The sequence below is a fragment of the Chiloscyllium punctatum genome, chromosome 47 (genome assembly GCF_047496795.1).
Source record: "Chiloscyllium punctatum isolate Juve2018m chromosome 47, sChiPun1.3, whole genome shotgun sequence".
NCBI lineage: Eukaryota > Metazoa > Chordata > Chondrichthyes > Orectolobiformes > Hemiscylliidae > Chiloscyllium > Chiloscyllium punctatum.
The window spans coordinates 18,319,892-18,334,813 of record NC_092785.1 but is presented as its reverse complement, the minus strand read 5'-3'; positions in this window follow the sequence as shown (position 1 = coordinate 18,334,813).

Genomic DNA, 14,922 nt, shown 5'->3' with positions numbered 1-14,922 from the left:
GGTGAGAGAATGCATTCTCCAAAATGGCATAATTGAATGCGGTACAGTGACTGGAGCTCACCCATATTCATGGTGAGAAAGTCAAATTATACCCAACGTTTATGCATCTACTATCACAGAGTCAACGCCATCAGAAAGACTGATGAATATCTAATTCCACGGTTGGAGGGCTGAGTCGAAAATGTGGGATAAGCAACTTACATTTCCATGTTGGACTTGATCAGAGTTAGTATTAGAATTGGTCCGCATGGGAGCAGATGGGGCAGAGGCAAAGGAATTGGGAATATGGGATGACGTTTTTACAGGGGGCAGAGTGGGAGGAGGTGTCATCTTGGTAGCTGTGGGAGTCGGTCAGTTTATCGTAAATGTCCGTGTTAAGTTGGTCGCCCGAGATAGAAATGGAGAGGTCTAGGAAGGTAAGGGAGGAAACTGAGACGGTCCAGGTAAATTTGAGGTCGGGCTGGAAGGTGTTAGTAAAGTGGATGAACTGTTCAAACTCCTTGTGGGAGCATGAGGTAGCGCCGATACAATCATTGATGTAGCGGAGGAAAAGGTGGGGGCTGGTGCCAGTGTAGCTGTGGAAGATGGACTGTTCCACATATCTGACGAAGAGGCAGGCATAGCTGGGGCACATGGGGGTGCCCATGGCTACTCCTTTGGATTGGAGGATTGGAAATAGAAGTTGTTCAGAGTGACGACCAGTTCAGTCAGTCGAAGGAGGGTGTCAGTGGAAGGATACTTGTTGGGTCGGCGGGAAAGGAAGAAGCGGAGGGCTTTGAGGCCTTCGTGATGGGGATGGAGGTGATTGGATGTCCATGGTGAAGATAAGGCGTTGTGGGCCGGGAAAGCGAAAATCATGGAGGACGTGAAGGGCGTGGGTGGTGTCCTGAACGTTAGTGGGGAGCTCTTGGACTAAGGGGGTCAGGAACGTGTCGAGGTATACAGAGATGAGTTCGTTGGGGCAGGAGCAGGCTGAGACAATGGGTCGGCCGAGGCAATCAAGTTTGTAGATTTTGGGCAGGCGGTAGTTACGGTCAGTGCGGGTTGTGGGACTATGAGGTTGGAGGCAATGGATGAGAGATCTCCTGAGGTGACAAGGTCATGGATGGTCTGGGATATGATGGCTTGATGGACAGGGGACTGACAAAATCGATTCAACATCCTAAAAACTGTGTTAACCACTGCCCCAGTATTAGCTACACCAGATTGCACGAAGCCTTTCAAGGTGCAAAGTCACACAACACCAGGTTATAGTCCAACAGGTTTAATTGGAAGCACACTAGCTTTAGGAGCGACGCTCCTTCATCAGGTGGTAGTGGAGTTTTGGACTATAAACTAGTGTTGTTTGATTTTTAACTTAGTACGCCCCAGTCCAACATCGGCATCCCTTTCAAGGCGGTTATCAATGACACGAGTGCTGGTGTGTTGCTCCTGCAGGAGGATGACGAGGTGGTAGAAAGACCCATTGGTAGTTTTTGCAGGAAGTCAACATTTCTTCCATAAGATTGGTTATTTTCAGTGAAAACCACCGGATATAAATTCAACTGGCTATCAATCTCGAAGTTGAAAAGTGTGATGCTGGTAAAGCACAACCAGTCAAGCAGCGTCTGGGCGGCAGGAGCATCAATCTTTCGTGCATGAGCTCTTCATAAGGCATGGGATAGGGCAAGAGGTCGGACAGATAAATGGGAGGGAGTGGGCTTGGGAACCATAGCTGGGAATACGATATTTAGATGAAGGTGGGTGGTGATGTTTATAGTTTGGAGAGGAGGGTGGATTGAATATTTGGGAAGGAAGATGGACAGGTTCAAGAGGGCTGTGCCGAGTTAGAACGTTGGATCTGGGATAAGGTGGGTGGGTGGGAGTGAAATGAGAAAACTGATGAAATCAACATTGATCCCGTGTGGTTGGAGGGAATGAAGGTGGAAAATAAATTGTTCTTCCTCAAAGCATCGGGTGGCTAGAATTTGGCGGTGGAGTCCTTGGCAGAGTGGGAGGGGGATTTGAAGTGCTTGGCCACAGGGTTGTTTATTGCGTGTGTTCCAGAGATTGTCTCTGAAACGTTCTGCAACTTGGTGTCCTGTCACCCCAATTCAGTGGAGAGGGCATTGGTGTGTGTGGGAGTACGGGTAAATCTCTGTCGGATGTGGGAGGATCCGTTGGAGCCTTGGACAAAGGTTGGAGGGGATGTGGGCACAGGCTTTGGTGTTCTTGCAATGGCAAGGGAAGGTGCCGGGAGTGCAGAGTGTGATGGTGGCGGAGTTTGGACTGAACAAGGGAGTCGAGAAGGGAAAGGTCTCTGTGGAAAGCAGCTAGGGGTAGGAAGGGAGATGTATCCCTGGTGATGTGGTCTGTTTGTAGATGGTGGAAATGGCAGTGGATGATACAATGCATCTGGAAGTTTGTGCATTGGAAGTTGAGGAGCAAGGCGTCCTATCTGGGTTGCGATTGGAGAGGTGGGGTTCTAGGGCAGAGTTGCAGAAAGTGGAGGAGATGCACTGGAGCGAATCGTTGACCACACGGGAAGGGAAATTGAAGAAGGAGGATGTTCCCTGGTGGAATATGTCCTCCTGGGAAAAAATGCAGCGGAGGCAGAGGAATTGGAAAAAGGGATAGCGCTTTTTACAGGAGGCAGGGTGCAGATAGCTTTAGAAGTCTGTGGCTTTGAAGTAGATGTCTGTGTTGATTGATCACTGGAAATGATGATATAGTGCCCAGGAAGGAGCGGGGTCCGAAATGGTCCCAGTAAACTAAGGTCAGGGTGGAAGGTGTTCGTGAAGTTGTTGAACCTCCTCGTGCGAGCACAAGGTGGCTCTGATGCAGGCATCAATGTCACAGAGGCAAAGGTGGGGAATAGGACCAGTGTAAATATGGAAGATGGGCTGTTCCACGTATCAGACAAAGAGGCAGGCATTGATGAAGCCTATGTGGGTGCCCATGTCTACCTCTTTGTTGTGAAATAAGTTGGAAGATTTGAAGGAAAAGTTGTATAGGGTGAGGACCAGTTCAAAAATTCAAATGAGTGTGTCAGTGGAAGGGTACTGGTTGGGTCGGCGGGAGAAAAAGAAAGGGAGGGCTTGGACGCATTTGCTAAAGCGGATGGACGTAGAGAAGGATTGTATATTCATGGTGAAAATGAGGCACTGGGAACTCGGGAAGCGAAAGTAATGAAACTGGAGGGCGTGGGTGGTTTCCTGAACATATATGGGGGAGTTTCTGGACCAAGGGGGATTGGACAGTGTCATGGTAGGAAGAAATTGGTTTGGTAAAGCAAGTGGAGAGAATGTGTCAACTGGGACAAACAGTTTTGTGAATTTTGCATAAGATGTAATAACTGATGGTACGAGGTTCCTGAACAGACTTTGGAGGCTGTGAATGGGAGATCTCCTGAGGTAATGAGGTTATAGATGGTCTGGGAGACGATGATGTGGTGATGGGGGAATGAGGTCGTGTACGAGGGTGCAGTAAGAGGAGCTGTCCATGATTTGGTGTCTGGCTTCAGCGGTGTATAGGTTGATGCGCCAAACTACCACGGCTCCCGTCTTGTCTGCTGGTTTTATGGTGAAGTTGGAGTGGACAGCTGCATTTGCGAGGATGGGAAGTTTTGTGGGTGAGAGGGGTAGACAGGTTGAGGTGGTCAATGTCATGGTGGGAGTTGGAGATGAAGGGATCAAGCGTGGTTAGCAGACCAACATAGGGTGACAAAGTGGATGGCGTGTGTTGAAGGTGGAAAAAAGGGGTCCTGCGAAGGTGGGTGGGCGTCCTGATGGACAAATTAAGCATGGAGGCAGTGGAAGAAAAAACAATTGATGTGACGATGCAAGTGGAATTCGTTGATCTGGGAGCATAGTGGAATGAAGGTAAGAGTTTTTACTGACGGCTGATCTTTTATCCTCAGTGACGGAGAGATCTGGGGGTTTGGTAAAAACATGGCAAGACTAGTTGCACAAGCCTGGTGTACAGTTCGAATTGGGATGAACACTGTCTCTGGAATAGATGTAGTCATGTTATCGTGGTTGACGCCAATAAAGGAAATGTTATAATTGTGGTGATATTGTACACTTATCATTGTACACATGACAGTAAAATCTAAATGTAAAATCCTTGATCCACGTGCTAATCAAGAACCTATCTATCTCTGTCTTAAGTGCATTCAATGATTTGACCCCCAAAGCCTTCTGCAGCAACGAGTTACACAGTTTCACTACCCTCGAGATGAAGAAATTCCTCCTCATCTCATTTCTAAATGTCATCCCTTCACTCTAAGGCTGTGCACTTGGGTCATAGTCCTTCCTACTGTGGAAACATATTCTCCACGTCCACTCTCTCCAGGACTCTCAGTATTCTGTAAGTTTCAATCAGATCCCACCTCATAATTCTGAACTCCAAGTATGGGCCCAGAGATCTCAACTGTTCCTCACATGACAAACCCTTCATTTCTGGAACCATTCTTGTGAACCTCTTCAGGTTCCTCTCCAATATTAGATCTGGGGCCCAAAATGGCTCACGACATTCTATACACAATCGGATCAGACCGTTGTGCAGCTTCAGCATCCCTGTTCCTGCATTGTAGCCCAATGAAATGCTAAGATTGCATTTGGCTTCCTCACTGCAACATGAAATTGAATGTTAACCTTAAGGACATTCTGAAAGAGGATTTCTCAGATCTTTTGAACTTTAGATTTCTGAAGGCTTTCCACATATAAAGAGCAGTCCACGCCTTTCGCTTTCCAACCAAAGTGCATAATCTCACATCTGCTCATATATAATTCCATCTGCCATGACATGGACTTAACATTCTCCAGCTGTGTCATTATATGATTTCATTGAGTGAATACTTCTTACTGAGTCATCTTATTCTTACCTCTTAGTTGTCCGCAACCAGATTATCCTCTTTTTTCTTAGCATTTGTCAATTAATTGGTATAGATACGTTTAAATGTCTGGTCATTGCTTTAAAACCAGTTTCTCCAAGGAGTAAGTAGCAACGTCTTGCTGATTTTCTAGTTATTCTCTCAGTCTACTGGCGATGATAACCATTTCATGTCATGCTGCTTTTCAAGTCAGTGGGCATAATTGCAACCTGTTGCTCAGTACAATAGTTACCCTCTCAACCATTCTTTATTGTCCCTGTTTTTTAGCACACCATGCCATGAATTCTTGACTCTCGAGATTCCTGTTAAATTGTCCACGATAGAAAGTGGTCCTTAGTTGATATAAAATGGCTGGGGAAGACATTTTACCTGAAACAGTAACTTCGCAGCCTGGCGTTTCAATTCAACCTATAAACTCGAGTAATTAGGTACCCTCACGAAAGGAGTAAACCCAAGGTGTCTTGATAGAAATAACACACAAAAGGTCTCTTGAAATTTTATGTGGAAACAGATGTAGAAGCGTGTGTCGAGAACCACATTAAAGCTATCTATGGGATCACATTGACATAGCAAAGTAGAGCCATCAATAGTAATGGAATATCACAATGTTTCGCCATCTAATCAATATTAAAATAATGTTTGAAGTATACAACTATAACTGTGTTCCTGGGCTCATTGAAACATCTGTTTGCTTAATTTAACACTTTAGAAGATCACCACCCCAACTGGAATACTCAGCAAAATCTTTTGCTCTACTGTGAACGCAAATGCGCAATATTCAATTAACCCCAGACACCTCCCCCACCCACAATGTCCTCAGGCTCCCCGCACTGATTATCCTTTTGATCCCCTTAGATGCCCCACTCTTTCCATGATAATCTTCTTACTCTTAATAGACTTATAAAATGTCTTGGCGTTTTTTAAAATCCTATCAGCCAAAGATATTTTGTGGCCCTGCCTTGCCCTCCAGATTTTTTCTAAGTTACTCTGTGAACTCATGTTACTGCTAAAGGGCATTTGCTGTTATTCTTCATCAAATTTTCTTTATTACATTCCCTTGACACACAGGATTCATTGGACCTGCCACTCTTGCCCTTCGCTCCTAGAAGAACGTGCTAATCCTGAACTCTCCCCACACCTCAGGAAGGACATACTGGCACTGGAACGTGTCCAGCGGAGATTCACACGGATGATCCCTGGAATGACAGGTCTAGCATATGAGGAACGGCTGAGGATACTGGGATTGTATTCGTTGGAGTTTAGAAGATTAAGGGGAGATCTAATAGAGACGTACAAAATAATACATGGCTTTGAAAAGGTGGATGCTAGAAAATTGTTTCTGTTAGGCGAGGAGACTAGGACCCGTGGACACAGCCTTAGAATTAGAGGGGGTCATTTCAGAACGGAAATGCGGAGACATTTCTTCAGCCAGAGAGTGGTGGGCCTGTGGAATTCATTGCCACGGAGTGCAGTGGAAGCCGGGACGCTAAATGTCTTCAAGGCCGAGATTGATAGGTTCTTGTTGTCTAGAGGAATTAAGGGCTACGGGGAGAACGCTGGCAAGTGGAGCTGAAATGCGCATCAGCCATGATTGAATGGCGGAGTGGACTCGATGGGCCGAATGGCCTTACTTCCACTCCTATGTCTTATGGTCTTATGGTCTTATGGTCTCTCGCTGCATTTTTTTAAAGACTCCCACATTACAAATGTAGACATTAGGATATGGTATTAATAAAATACTTCAAGCAACACAAAAATAGAATGTAGCACACAGGATTTCAAGTTACTGATTGTGTTGTGCACACAGATCAAATCAAACTGATTAACACAAATTATGTTGAGCATAAAACTAGACCATCAACAAATTGTTGGCAATTTCATCCTTAATTTTGAAACTTCTCAAAAAATTGGATACATTTACATTTTATGTTTATTTCAGCCAGTCCTGTAGCTGGATACCATTTTACAAACTGGACAGAACCAGTTCTCCTTGTTTTCCTGATTAGTCTCTCCTCCAGGCGAATGAAATTACGCATTCATATACAATGCAGTACACGATTTGCAAATGCCATCCACAAAATGACATTTATGTATATTGGTCACTTCAGGATGTTGCCTTGGGTACCATGAATTAACATTTAGGAGCTGTATGGGCTGTGTACTTTCCTGTAAATGAGAAAATGATTAAAACGTGATTTTTTTTCACCTTTGAACAGGAAAGAAAATTAATTGTAAGTCTATCTGTCATAATACCGGATTCATTGTCAATGAAGGAGGTTTTCAATAAAATGTTCACAAACTTCCAAATAGATGAGACATTACAAACGTAAAGTCACTAACTTCACAGAGAAATTAAATAGAATAGCTTCCAAACATCAGCACACTGTATGAGAATTCCCAGCTTCTTTCTGATATAACAAAGCATACATGTCTCCATTTTCCATGTGCTCCTCAAAAGTAAATTTACGAAACTTTTCATGTCAAAAAATGCAGACTTTAAATTAATTCTAGCTTGCATTGGTCTTCACAGCAGAGAAGGTTCTGAAAATAGCTGCATGTCAGGAATTACAGGAAATAAGGGAGTCAAGAACATAAAAGAAAAATTAAATCATCAGGAATATGTTACTGAATAGTTTGAAAGATGCGAATTACGATCCAGGGGTCCTGTGGAACCTATCTGTGCGCATTTAAAGAAATATCTAGTGAGATGCGATCAAATTGGTTTCGGTTTTCTAAAATTCCCTAAATTTCCGAATTGGAAATTGAATGCAGTAGCAAAATGTGACCAGCTATAGATCTTAATATCTCTGTGAGAGAACATGTTAGAAAAATTTCAAATAAATAAATCTCTACAGAAAAATTAGAGATAACTAGGCAGAGTCAGCACGGTTTTGTGAAAGAGAAATTGCATTCAGCCATTGGAATTTTACGACAACGTAACATGACGTGACTGATGTGAAACTGATAGATATGCTTAGATATCTGGAAGTTATTTGATTGCATGCCATATGAAAGTAAAAAAATCATGGTATAACAGTAACATTGATATAGTAAAAATATTGACAAATTAACGGGAAGCAAACAGTAATCTTAGGTGGGTCCTTAATTCATGGCAAGATATTAAGAGAGGTTAGATACTGATCTTGATGTTTGGTAGTCAGTTATAGAGCCATAGAGATATATAGCATGGAAACAATGTTTGTGACGTGGAAGAAACGAACTCAATTTGCTTTTTTTGGTTAGATTTGATGACACCATGATAGGGAGGAATGGATCTAATGAAGAGAAGATAAGAATGGTCCATAGATAGATTAACCAGTTGCCAAAGCTTTGAAGGAATGAAACAAAGCGTGGGAATATGTGAAGTTGTTGTTTTTGGCAACAAGATTAAAAGACGAATTATACTTGTACAATGAGAGACTGTGTTGATATTTGTTTCAGGAAGTTCTGGCTGTTCCAGGGCATGCATTGAAAAAAATATTAGATTTGCAAAAAGCGCAAGTGATTATGAAAGCCGTCTTACACATTTTATTTCGGTGATATTAATTCAGCTCCTTTAATTTTTAAGTCGTAACTTCTCCTATTGCTAATTCATTTATCCCATACTGCCAACGTATTCCTTTTCACCATATATATACATGCATGCATCTTTTCGCGAATCTATCAGTCACTTCAGACAGCATTAGAGACACTGAATTTAGGGTAGATATTCACCAATTGGTTTACCCTGAGACAATTAATCCAGAGACTTGTTATATTGTGGTAAGCTGAATTCGAATCCTGCCATGGCAGTTGGTGGAGCATGATTCAACAATACTCTGGAAATAGGAGCCTAATGTTAACCATGAAGCCGTTGTTGATTTTCTGGGGAAAAAAAACATCGATTTGGCTCATATCCTTCAATGAAGGAATCTGTTGACCTTACCTATTTTGGTCGTCATGTGACTCCAGATCAATAGCAACGTGGTTGAGGCTGAGGGGTGAATTTTTTAGAAATTTTAAAAAATCATGATGCGCGTGGGTAGGATAAATAGCCAATGTCTTTCACCTGGGGAAGCGGAGTGCAAAACTAGATGGCAGATATTTAGCATTCGAGGGGTAAAATTTAAAAAGGGCCTAAGTGAGAACGTTTTCATGCAGAAGGTAGTGCGTTAGTGGAATGAGCTGTCAGAGGAGATGGTAGAGTCTCGTACATTTGCAACGTTTAAAAGCCATGTTGGTGGGTATATGAATAAGATGGTTTTAGAGGGATATAGGAGAAGTGCGAGCAAATGGGACTAGATTAATTTAATATATCTGGTCGGCATGGACGAGTTGTACCAAATGGTGAGTTTCTGTGCTGTCCATCACTACTAATCTAAACTTGGACAATAAATGCTGATCGACCCTGTGACCCCCACGTCCCATATAAGGATAATAATTTAAAAAACAGTTTCGTAAAGCAATATATCATGGAGCCAACCAGGGAACAAGCTATCTTATACATGGTAATGAGAGATGAGACAAGTAAAAAAAAAATCTCAAAAGAAAAGATCTCCAAGGAAGAAATGATCGCATACTGGCACAATTTAATATTCAATTTAACAGTGAGAAGCTTGGTTTGGAGACACTGATGTATGACCTAAATAAAGGGAATTGCAATTAAATGAGGATAGATGTGCCTGAAGTGAGCTGGGCAGGAATAATACGAATTCACAGTGGCAGAACATCAGTAATACACAAATTGTGACATGTCAGTTCACGCACTGAATTGTAATGTGAGGCCTTGTTCAGAATCTGTCAGAATTGTAATCTGGAATCAGGCTTGTTCTCTGCGAAAACCAAATCAGCATCCGAAATAATCTACACGAATATTTTACATGAGAAAATTGAAACTGTCCATTCTAAATCAGGATTGTGCATAATCTTTTGGTGAGTCAAATGAGTGGAGTATGAAATGCGAATGTCAGAGAAAGTCTGGATTTCTGATCACAAAGATCGAAGCATCAGAGAGGGAGGAATCTGCAATGAAGTGAAAGTGGATGAAAATCATAATGAAGTTTCCCTGGAATAAATTTTAAAAATCTCTTTTACTGCATTGATAAACAGAAAATGTCATCTCACCAGACGCATGGTCAATTTTCTCAATTTCTCCGGCTCCCTTTGTTTTCTCTGCTGGGTGGAAATCTTTGTTCATTCTGTCTCCGAACATGTTATCACTGGGAATGCTTCTGGAAATGTTCTCCTCTTGCTGAAGACCAGTTTGTCTGGGATTCCTCGTCGAACTCGGACTTAAATACGTGTTCTTCGCATTGTCCAGTTCCTTCTGTGGTGTTTCTTTTGAGAAAGTTAGGATCTCATCTTTAACATATCCCACTCGACAGTACTGCAATCCATCCTCGGATGGTTTCTGAGGCGATTGTATGTTTACACCATCCTGCATTTCCCCGTTATGAAGTAAACTTCCAGAGACTGTTGTCATGTTTCTGAATTTCTCACCTGTATTCCAATTCATGACATGTGCACACATATGAGAAACGTCTTCTAAGATAAATCAAATTTAAAACAAAATAAAAACAAGCGTAGAGTGCATCGCCTGCTTCGGGGATATCTGGATTGGAGACAATGTAATACTTTTTTCAAACACATGACCACTTTCCGTGCTTTCCACTTTCAAGTACCTTCAGGTTTTCACTGCCTCTTAACATTGATATAACAAGTTTATTAATCAGCCATTTTATAAATAATTCAGTATTAGACCTGAAAATCAATTGCCCAGTTCGTATCTTAAAAGCAATTTGCATTGATTTGACAAATGTGGTCCCCCAACCATAAGATGACTAAATTTTATCAGGAACATGCGTGGAGTTAGATTCTCCAAGCTGTACAGAAGCAGATGTGAGTGAATAATTGTCTGTTTCCTATAGTCTACTGCATATTTACAGTGAGGAAGCCTAAAACAACTGACTATGATAGAATGGAACGCTTTGAAGTAAATGGATGCATGAGGCAAGGACCTGATTTGCAAACACAATGATGTAAATTTATCAAATCCAGGTGGTAATGAACGAGGAGCCAATGGATGTCAAAGAGTTAATTTCGTGATGGGGAAACGGGACTCGGTGTGAGGATTCATAACGTACAGAAAACTGACTGTGGGACTAAAAAAAAGAGGCTATTTTCATGCTGAAACACTGGAATTAGTGGGTTCCACAAGACTGACAGTAATGTACAAACGGTGACATATCAGATCAATTACTGTATTATCGATGTGACACATTGTTCTGAATATATTGCAGAGTTTTAAGGTGGAACTGGGCTTGTTTTATCTGAAAAACAAATGAGCATCTGAAATGAAACAAGTACTTTACATGAGAAAACTGCAATGCTCAGTTCTAGATTAGGGTAGTGTATGACAATTCCTTGAGATAATGAGCGAATTATAAATTGCAAATGTCAGAGAATGCCTCGGTAACTGATTGTCATGTTAGCCATCTCAGACTGGGAGGAATCATATACAAACTGACAGGGAATGAATACACTGATGGAGGTTTCATGGACGTAATTTAATTCCTTCTCGTACAATCAATTAAACACAAATTAAGCGGCCAGATGTGAGACTTGAAGGTAGGTGAGCAGTTTGGTGATAGTGACCAGAATTCGCTTATAAATTCACTTTAGTGATGGAAAGGGATAGATATATACCACAGGGCAAGAGATATAGCTGGCAGAAGGTAATTACGATGCAATTAGGCAAGATTTAGGATGCAAAGGATGTGGAAGGAACCTGGAGGGTATGGGCACAATTAAAATGTGGAGTTTATTCAAGGATTGGTGACTGCAGGTCCTTGATAAGTATTTACCAGTCAGGCAGGGAAGAAGTTGTCTCGCACAGGAGCTGTGGTTTATGAATGATATTGAATCTCTCTTCAAGAGGAAGAAGAAGGCTTATGTTAGGATGAGATGTGGGGCTCAGTTAGGGAGCTTGAGAGTTACAGGTAACCGAGAAAGACCAAAATAGAGACTTAAGAAGAGCTTGGAGGGTACTTGAGAAATCATTGGCGGATAACATCAAGGAAAACCCAATGGTTTCTATAGCTATATCACGAATAAAAGAATGAATAGATTAAGATTAGGGCCAATCGAGCACAGTAGAAGGAAGTTGTGTGTGGAGTCAGAGGAGATAGGGAAGCATTAAATGGAAACCTTTCGTCAGTAGTGACAATAGAAAAAGACAATGTGGTCGAGGAGAACACTGAGATACAGGCTATGAGACTATATGGTATTGAGGCATATAAGGACGAAGTGTTAGCAATCCTAGAAAGTGTAGAAATAGTTAAGACCCCTTGGATGGATGAGATTTATCCTAAGATTGTCTGGGAAGCCAAGGGAGGAGATTGCCGAGCTTGTGATTTTAATATTTATGTCGTCATTGTCTACAGGAATAGTGCCAGAAGAGTGCAAATTTGCAAATGTTGTTCCTTTGTTCAAGAAGGGTAGTAGAGACAACCTTGGAAATTATAGATCTGTGAGCCTTACCTCGATTGTGGTACAGTGTCGGAAAGTGTTATAAGAGATATGATATATATTGATTGAGAGAGGAATAAGTTGATTAGGGATAGTCAACACGGTTATGTGAAGGGTAGGTTGTGCCTCACAAACCGTATTGAGTTCTTTGAAAAGAAGACCAAATAGGTGGATGAGGGTAAAACAGTTGGTGTGGTTTATATAGATTTCAGTAAGGCATTTGATAAGGCTTCCCATTCTCGGCTATTGCACAAAATGTGACGGCATGGGATTGAGGGTGATTTAGCGGTTTGGATGAGAAATTAGCTAGCTGAAAGACGACAGAGGGTCGTGGCTGATGTGAAATATTCATCCTGAAGTTCAATTACTAGTGGGGTACTGCAAAGATCTGTTTGCATTCACTGTTGTTTGTCATTTATATAAATGACCGGGATGAGGGCACAGAAGAATGGGTTAGTAATTTTGCAGATAACACTTAGGATGGTAGAGTTGTGGATAATGACGAAGAATGTTGCAGGTTACAGAGATACACATATAATCTGCAGATCTGGGCTGAGAAGATGAAAATGCATTTTAATCCGATAAAAAACTGAGAAGACATACTTTGGAAGAAGTAACAGGAATGCAAGCTACTGGTAAGATTCTTGTTAGCATGGACGAGCACAGAGTTCTCCGTGTCCAGGTGCTTAGATCCTTGAAATATTTTTAAATTTAGTGTGGAAAAAGGCCCTTCAGCCCAACCTGACCATCTGAAGAGTAACCCACTCAGTCCCCTTTCCTTCTGAATGACGCACCTACCACTATGGGCAATTTAGCACAACCAATTAACCTACCCGGCACACCGTTGGACTGTGGGAGGAAACTGGAGCACCAAAGGTAACCGATACAGACAGCCACCCGAGGCTGGAATTAAACCTAGGACCCTGGGGCTGTGAGGCAGCAGTGCTAACCACTGAGCCACCGTACCACACCAAGTTGCCAGCCAAGTTGACAGGGCTGTTAAGAAGGCACATTGTCTCTTAGGTTATATTAGTAATTGGATTGAGTTTTAGAACCATGAGATCATGCTGCAGCTGTACAAAACTCTGGTGCATCTACATTTGCAGTATTGTGTACAGTTCTGGTCACAGCATTATAGGAAGGATGTGGAAGCTTTGGAAAAGGTTCGGGAGGAACTATTAGAATATTGCCTGGTATGGAGGGAGTGACTTGAGGTCGGTTTCGTTAGAAAGAAGATGGTTGAGAGGTGACTTAATTGAGACATAATAGATAATCAAATTAGATATGTTGGGAGTGAGAGGCTTTTTAATGGGTTGGAGATGGCTAGCACAAAGGGACATAGCTTTAAATTGAGGAGTGATAGATATAGGACAGATGTCAGAGGTAGTTGCTTTACTCAGAGAGTAGAAGGGGAGTGAAATGCACTGCCTGTAACAGGAGAACAAGGGCAACTACAAGGACACTCAAATAATTATTGGATAGCCATTTGAATGAGAATGGATTCATGTAGGTTAAATGGGATTCAGATTGGTTCCACAGGTCGTTACATCATCGAAGGCCAAATGGCCTGTACTGTGCTGTAATGTTCTATATTCTATGTTATCTCAACAGGTGCATGGTCACTACTGACACCTATTCCAGGTCCTTTTGTGTTCCCTGCTGGGTTGATATTTTTATTCATTCTGTCCGGGGTCATTTTTCACTAGGAATACTGCTAGGAATGTTCTTCTCTCGCTGAAGACCAGTATCGTTGCGCTTCCTCATTGGACTGTGACCTGCAGGGATAACCTTCACATTGTTCTGTTCCTTCTGGGGCGTGGTATTTGAGATCAATGAGATCACTTCTTTAACATGTTCCTCTCTATAACACTGCAATGTATACCCAATCGTTTTGGAGGTGATTGGATATTAATGACATCCTGTATCTCTCTAAATATGAGATAACATTGCTGAGACAGTTGTCATTTTCCTCATCCCCCCGGAGTGGGTCCATGACATCTCCAAGCAGATCATAAGTTTCTTCAGAAAGAAGTAAAATGTAAACAAAAATGGAAAGCATCAAATAGTCCGAGCGTTTTGGGGTTTATGTCTGGTCATAATGTACTCAATTTTTCAATAACCTGATACTTTCCATTCTGTTCCCTTTCAAATACATTCAGGTATTTCCTGTTTTGTGACAATATTACAATTAATTATGCTTTTTAAATACTTCAATATTAGACACGAAAATCAATTCTACTGGTAGGTCCTTAAATGCAGTTTGCGTATATTTGAAGAATTTCTTTCCCCAAAATCAATGTTACTTTATTTAACATGGAATATGCCAAGATCCCCGTACTACTGTGTTACTGTATACTGACACTGAGGCACAAACGATCGGTAGAGCAGCAGATGCGAGTGAATTACTGTCTGTCCTCTGCTGTGTACTGGACATATATAATGGAAAAAAGCCTAAAAGAGCAAACTGATGATCTGATGGTATAGTTTTAAGGAAATGGAGGGGTGTGGCCAGGCAGGGATTAGCAAAAGCGACAACTTATCAT